Here is a 7,432-nt window from a genome sequence, read left to right on the forward strand (position 1 = left end):
TTCTCATACAATTTTGGAGAAATAGTATTTTGATGCACCTAATGAGAGATTGAAGTTAGAAAATTATTTTGGACTCATTTTTATTTCAATTAAGTGTTTGTAGTACAGGCAGAGTGTCAGTTAATTAGAATTGATGTTGAAAAGTGAATTAGAAGTTGTGTAGTTAAACAAGGTAGAGGACATAGAGAGGAAAAGCTATGGTCGAGTGCACAAGCTGAGATATGATCACACAAAGTTGTAAGATAGAAAACAAGTTTACTGGTGATTAGTGATAGTTTTTAAAGTTTTTGGTAGATGCACATTTAATGTGGCGTCCGAGTTGAAGCGTTTTAAATATTGTGAACAAAATTGTGAGTACCATTTGATCATGCATTTATTTTAGAGAAATTTGACAATGATTTCAAGTGGGAAGAAATGTGTTTGAAATGCAAAGTTCCAGAAGCCCTAAACGTGATATTTTAAGGTATTTTACGAAGCTTGAATTAAATTTCTAGTGTAAATAGTTAAGAATTATAGAAATTTAGACACTATATGATGTAAGTTATAGGTTGAGGTATAAGTTAAAGTAATACCTAGTTTTTTTCTTTAGTGGGTGATTAGTTAGGAGCATTTTAATAAATCTTGGTGAATGTGCTTCATGTAGAGGATGTTCAGAGTTTCATTCATTGCAAGTTTGAGAGAATTGGAGATGAGGACATATATAAGGATTTAGGAGTCATGTGTAATGTTGGAATTATAATAGAAAAGGTAAATGTCTGGCGGGGGGGTGAATTAGTAATTTAAACTTGGACCCATAAAACTTTCACCACACATCCATCTCAAGTATTCAATGTGTAAATTGAAATAATATGTAAAGCATATAGATCTAAATCATATGAACATGTAAGCATTCACACACATAACACTAAATATGATTACCCATAAACCTTCCAAGTGAGAAGGCAAAAGTGGGGTGGAAATGACACCCACAAATCTTCACTACTGCTGCAATAAAGTATATGCAATGAAGGTTACAATGTTTTGACCATGAATCATGATCTACCCTGTGAAAGGTCTGCCCTGTTAAAGGCTTACAAAGAATATTGAGTCTCACCTTGTTAGAGGATTTTAACACCCTATTAGAAGTGTTCCTTGTTAGAGGACTTCAACTTACAACTAAGTAAGCACCCTATTAAAGGATTTCATATAGCCTTTTAAGACTACTCTATTAAGAAATTTGACTGAAATCACTTGTTAGAATGTTTCAGCATAGATCCTGTGGTTGGCACTTGCTTTTTTGATAATAGATCACCTCTAAACAATGTATTCTCTATCCTTATTGATCAGATGTCTAAATACTATATCATTTTCTCTATCCATTGTTCTGCTCTAACTAATTCTGCAATTCATTCTTTCTTCGTAACTTCTAAGTCACCTTGAATGCTTTGTTTGCACATGAAAACTATCCTCTTCACTCCTTTAATTCCTTACACATGATCATCCATTTAGAGTTTAGGGTTTCCATCCTCCTTAAGAAGACTTAGTGACTTAGAGTTAGGTATGAATCTATGGTTGAGATTCATCCATTTCGCTACTTATTCCTTCCCATTTTTTGATTGGCTACATGTAATTGCATAGGGAATCAACTAGAGATTTGTCCTTATCTCTAAAATATTGTTATTTATCTTTAAGTCGGCTAAAAAATGGTTTACATAGTTTTTTGTGCCATTACAAACAAATATGTCAAAACTATGTCACTCGACATCTAAAGTCTCTACTACTTGGCATGCACTATTCTCTCTGTTGTGACTCAATACATGCATTGCTCAACATCCATTATTTACTCGGCTCTTGCATCACTTGGCATGGTCTATCTACTTGGCACTTGAGTGACTTGACACATGAGTAGCTTGACACTCACTATAGCTCGACATGGTCTAATATTTACATGTTGTTCTCAACATGCATTACTAGTTTGGCATGAACTAAGTAAATAACTTAGTGTGTTGACACTCACTTATCAAAACCAATCTGAGATCAAAAGTCTCCCCCATTGACACGAGTGTCAAAAACACTTGAATATACATTAATATCATTGATTTATCAAGCATAAAATATCCATGACTTAGCTTATATACAAAACTTCATAAATTTAAAAATTTTCAATAATTTGTACACCTCAAAATTTGATAATTGCCCCTGAGTTGATATGTCTATTCTATAACCAAAATTTTGTGCTCCTTCTAAGTAAATGTGTCTCTACTGATACACTTTGACCTCAATATCCTATTTTGTTGATACTCTCTTGTACACTTGCTCTTCCTTAGCTGATATCTCACCATTTTGCTCTCTCTCTACTTTATTTCTCCCCCAATGTTCTTATTCTCCCTTGTGTTATTCTCCCCCAAAAATATTTCTCCCCCATTTTGAAACTTATGTCAAATGGGCTATACACTTATTGTGTGTTTTTCCAAAAAATATTTATACACATCTAATGACTTGAGTTGGATTGGATGCTCGATAGTAAGGTGGACTAGACCATCTAAAGTAGAAAGATTGGGATCTTTCTTTAGTAGAGTTTCAGCATAGCCTAGCTCCTTGTGCAATATTTCCATATGTGGGGTGAGGGTTTCTTGTATGCTAGTCAGTTTGGCTCTTATGTTAGCCTCATTTGTTGTCAATATAGCTAACTGACTCTGTGTTTGAAGCAATGTCCTAAAATGCTTCTCACTCTGAGTTGGATTTGTTGGTAGTCTTGCACCTGATATAGAAATTCAACTCTCCAGACTCAGAATGTGACTCCTGGTCTCTTGGGTGAAGAGTGCTAGGTTGCATAATTTTGTGTAAAATGAGAAGCTATTCTCAACTACCTTCTTCACATCCTCAACCTTAGTTGCCAATGCAACTTATGTTAGTGCTATCTCACTAGATATTTTCTCATTTACCTTATTTTGGAACTTCTTTTATGACCGTTCCAATAATTTGGCATTGGTATCAAGGTCTTGATTATTAACCTTGTCCACTACATTTTTCAGTTGTTCCATTAGTGGCTTGTTCTCTTCAGGAGTTGGTAGACTAAATGCATCTAGAAAGATGCCCTTAATGTCTTGAAGTGCTTGCTTTTTCCTATGTTCTCTCCTAAGCATTTCTTGATTCTTTTTCCTTTCTAGGGCCTGCTATAGTATGCCTATTTGTTCTAATGTCATAGTATCATTATCATATTTTGGGATAACAATTTCTTCATCAAGGATTATATCTCCATAGTGAATTACCTTTTCAACCTTTGATGAAATTGGGCTTGGCACTGAGATTTGCAATGGAATAGCTTCTAGGCTTGGCTTCTGAAGAGTTTGTGTGGAAGGACTGCTAGATGCTAGTAAAGCTACCAGAGCTTGGATGAAAACTTTTTCCTTCAACTTAGGTGTTAGCTCACACTCTTCAAACTTTCCCTTTTGTGTTACTATGACTTGACTTACACTTTTTCCTTGTGTTGTAGGTGTAGATAACTCTATTTGACTTGTTTCCTACTATCCTGTGGTGGCGGCTTGTTCTTCTACTATTTCCTTCTCAACAATATCAATCTTGATAGCTGTATCAACCATGGTAGATATAGATTTTAGTATTTGGACCAAAGGTTGTACATAAGTGACTGAAGGGATGATAGAAGGTGGTTCTTGCGGATTCATCTTGTCCCTTGCAACACCAGTCACAAACTTTTGTAGTTCATCTACACTTACCCAAATTGGATTGCCACATAGTTTTGCCTGCAATGTAGATTGATCTAATATCTTCTTTAAATCTTCTTCAGTAAGAGGATTGATGTTTTGATTTGATAGATCAGAAACATCCTTGACAATTACTATTTTAGTTTTCTTAATTATGTCATGTGGAGGACTGATACTTGGTAATTATGTGTCATCCAAATTCTGTTCTTCTTGCTATTTAGGCTCAACTATTGCCTTGTCATCTTCTTTCATTATATTCCTCCTCCAATAGTATCACCTTGTTCATCATCTTCTTTATCATCATCTTTAACCTCAAAAGGTTTAGATTCTCCTTTCTTTATTATCGTTAACCCATAAATGAGTTTCCATATCTGTGTTGATTTCTTGACAATATCCTCAATATTATTTTGTACAATGCTAAAGGCTCTATATTTAGGTGTAAACCTACCTTCATATTTCTTTACAACTTTATCAATTTGTCCCTTAGTTAATTCAATCATTACTTGGGCTAGTGTGGTTTCCCTAATTTGTCTTTCCACAGTTAGACAGTAGTGCAATTTTTTCTCAACTATGTCATATAGATTCGTAGGTACAAAGTTAAAAAATTCTAGTGGTGTTGTCTTGAATTTCGACATCATGGCATATAAGGCCCCTTCCACTTGTTTTTTCTCCTCTTTACCTAATTTATCAAAATCAACATGACTAAAACCTGATAGATCTATATTATTTCTAACATTTTGACATAAATTTCAAGATCTAAGAGAGGATTGTGACTCATCACCTTGAATTGGCTGTTGTCATCTGACTCTGTTTTCTCCTCTTGAGAATCTATTTGTGCCACATACTTCCTTGTAGGTCTCTTTTTCTCTTGACCTCCTTGTTCTGTTTGCTTTGTTTTCTCCTTAGCCTTTTGCATAGTAGCACATGTGCTAGCTCTTGTTGTAGGTGCAATGGGATTTGGAAAACTTGGTTTAACAATTTCCTTAGTCCTTGCCACAGGTTGTGCCTTGGCCTTCCTTTTCTTTTGCTTGATAGTAGTAGGTACTTCCTTGGCTTCTTATCCCTCGACACCTTTAGTTTCCTCTTGTTCTTTATTTTCTCCCATGCCTTGTGTCAAAGCTAGAGGTTCTTGTATATGAGCAATGTTAGTATGCTAATAGAAACCAAATTTAAATAAAGCTTCTACAAACTAAAAAAAATTCATAAACTTCAAGATAAACTAAGATAAACTCTCAATTGAGAATATGAGCCATTAATGGGCTCTCTCAATGAGAAGCTCTCTTGTTGAGTAGCTTTGTCTAAATAGACAGGATGTATGCTCAAGCTTATGCTTCAAAAAGGGCTTCAAATGGAGTTGGAATTTGGGTGTGAGTGTATGGTTTTGATGTAAAATAGCTTCTCAAAATGGCATTATGACTTTACTTCATGGATTGTGTTCTTTTTCAAAGGGGAAGGATCCAATTTATAGGCAAGAGGCTTGAGGGATTGAGGGCTAAGATGCAAGGATGGGAAAAAGCTCATGGAGGGCTCAGATTGCATGAGAGGAGAGCACATGGATTGTGCTTCCTTACAGCCAATCAAGGAGTGACACATGTCACATGGTGAGAGGATGGAAGAAAGGGGAAGGATGAGTCAACAAAGGAGGCTCAAGGGATAAAATCTTCATAAAGACCCTCATAATGACTTGTAAGAGCAATAAAAGGGCTTGGAAGAGTCATTTATGGCCTAGTGGGCTTCATAAAGTTTTATGTTTAAGATATTTTGAGGGAGATGAGAGCAATTTCGACTTGGACTTGATTAGGAAGGTTTTAAGCTTGCTTAGTCTTGTGCAAATGATTAGAGGATGGATTAGGATGGTTTAGGATTAGCTTAGGGATAGGCAAGTGGATGGCATTTAATGAGGGTGGGTGAAGGAGGAGATATTTGTTAACTTTGGCTTGGGTTAGTAAGTCTTAACCCATTTTTAGGGAATGTGACAAGGTTAGGAGGGGATTAAGATTAGGTTTAAAGACATCTTCTAGAAGAGTCTAGACTTTGGATGAGGATAAAGACTTTCTAGAATAGTCTAGAATTTTCTAGGATGAGGATAAATTAGATTTTTAGGAAATAAATAAAGTTTTATTTATTTCAAGGGTTTGGGTTGAGGAGATATTTATTAAAACTTTTTTAATAAACATGAGGATTAATATTTAATCTTAATTAAATATTTTGAGTTGGGATTAGGGGTAGGAAATGATGGGATTAGCCTTTAATCAAAATTAAAGAAGGATTAGAAGATTTTGGAAGAGGTTAGTGGTCTTAAGGAAATTGGCCAAATTTTGGGCAAAAAATAAATTTTATATTTATTTTGGGTTTTTTGGTCAATTTATTAATTAAATAATTAATAAATAAGGAAATAATGTTTAAATAAGATTTAAACATTTTTGGGAGGGATTCCTTAATTAAATATTTTTAATTAAGATAAAGGGATTTAATGGCATAAAAATTAATTAATTAATTAATTAAATAATTAATTAATAAATGATGATGTCATCAGGACTTTTTCAGAAAATAAAAATACTTTATTTTCTAAAGGTTTTTAGGTGTCTACATTTTGCCCCTCTTTGATGTGATGCCGCAAGTGGCATGGCATCAAAGATAAGAAAATAAGATGCCCAAGGCTAGAGCAGAAGAGGAGAGAATGGACTATGAGATGCCCCCTCAAGAAGGTAGTGGGGAGAGAAAGCGAGGCTCGATGGCTTCTTGAAAAGTACAAGAATCTTGGATGAGCAAGGAAACTCAGATTGGCAAAGAGAAGGGGCTGAATTAGCTCAAACTCTCACTATGGGAGAATGATAAAGGAGAATCAGATGCAGAAGAGGAAGCAAGCTTAAGACTTTAGGGAAGGTGGAGGATGAAGGAGCAGAGCGCTATAAAAAGGAAACCAGGATAGGGAGATGGATGAGGGGATTAAAAAGCTGATGCAACAGGATTTCAAAGAGTCAGATTGGCAGAAGATTGGTTTCAGAGATCCCTAGGGCTAGGATTGTGGATCTCGAAAGATGAGGCTTGGTGGATTGATTTGGATTGGTGGATCCCTAAGACTAGGATTGTGGATCCCTAAAGCTAAAGGTGAGGAGTGATTCAAAGAGATACTGATGCATAAGCTGGGGTAGGAGAGACGGATGCTAGATATGGATGGGGGACAATGGAGATGAAGGAAAACCATTGAAGCTTTTTGAGCGGGGGGATACTTTAAAGAGAAGTACCACCATGTAGTTGAGCACTAGATTTGCTATAGGACTGTTGGTTAATTGCCAAGGTTACCAAGAACATCAAGGCCTTTTCACCAACTGTCCAAAGGACTGACGAACTAACTCAAAACAAACACATAAGGATTTCCATAGCATCACACATGATTCTTAAAGGAAGCAACGTGGAACCGACACTGGGTAACCCACAAGCAAAAAAGAAAAACAAACAAAAGACATGATCAAGACCTTACGCTCTGATTGCCCCATTCACAGTATACCATGATATGGAAGATCATGGAAACCTTGAGGAGGGAACAAGGATATTTCTTGGAAAAGATATTTCAAGACCCAACAGGGAAGAGTCCAAATCAAAAGAAAGTGAAAATCCAAAAGAGAACCGTTTGCCAACGAGATGGGTAGGACGAGGTACTAACAAACCAAGATCAGACATGAGGAAAGCTATATCCTGCAAGGACCTATCGGAGAGCACCTATG

The sequence above is a fragment of the Cupressus sempervirens genome, chromosome 2 (genome assembly GCF_028749045.1).
Source record: "Cupressus sempervirens isolate cs-2001-9-10 chromosome 2, ASM2874904v1, whole genome shotgun sequence".
NCBI classification, from domain to species: Eukaryota; Viridiplantae; Streptophyta; class Pinopsida; order Cupressales; family Cupressaceae; genus Cupressus; species Cupressus sempervirens.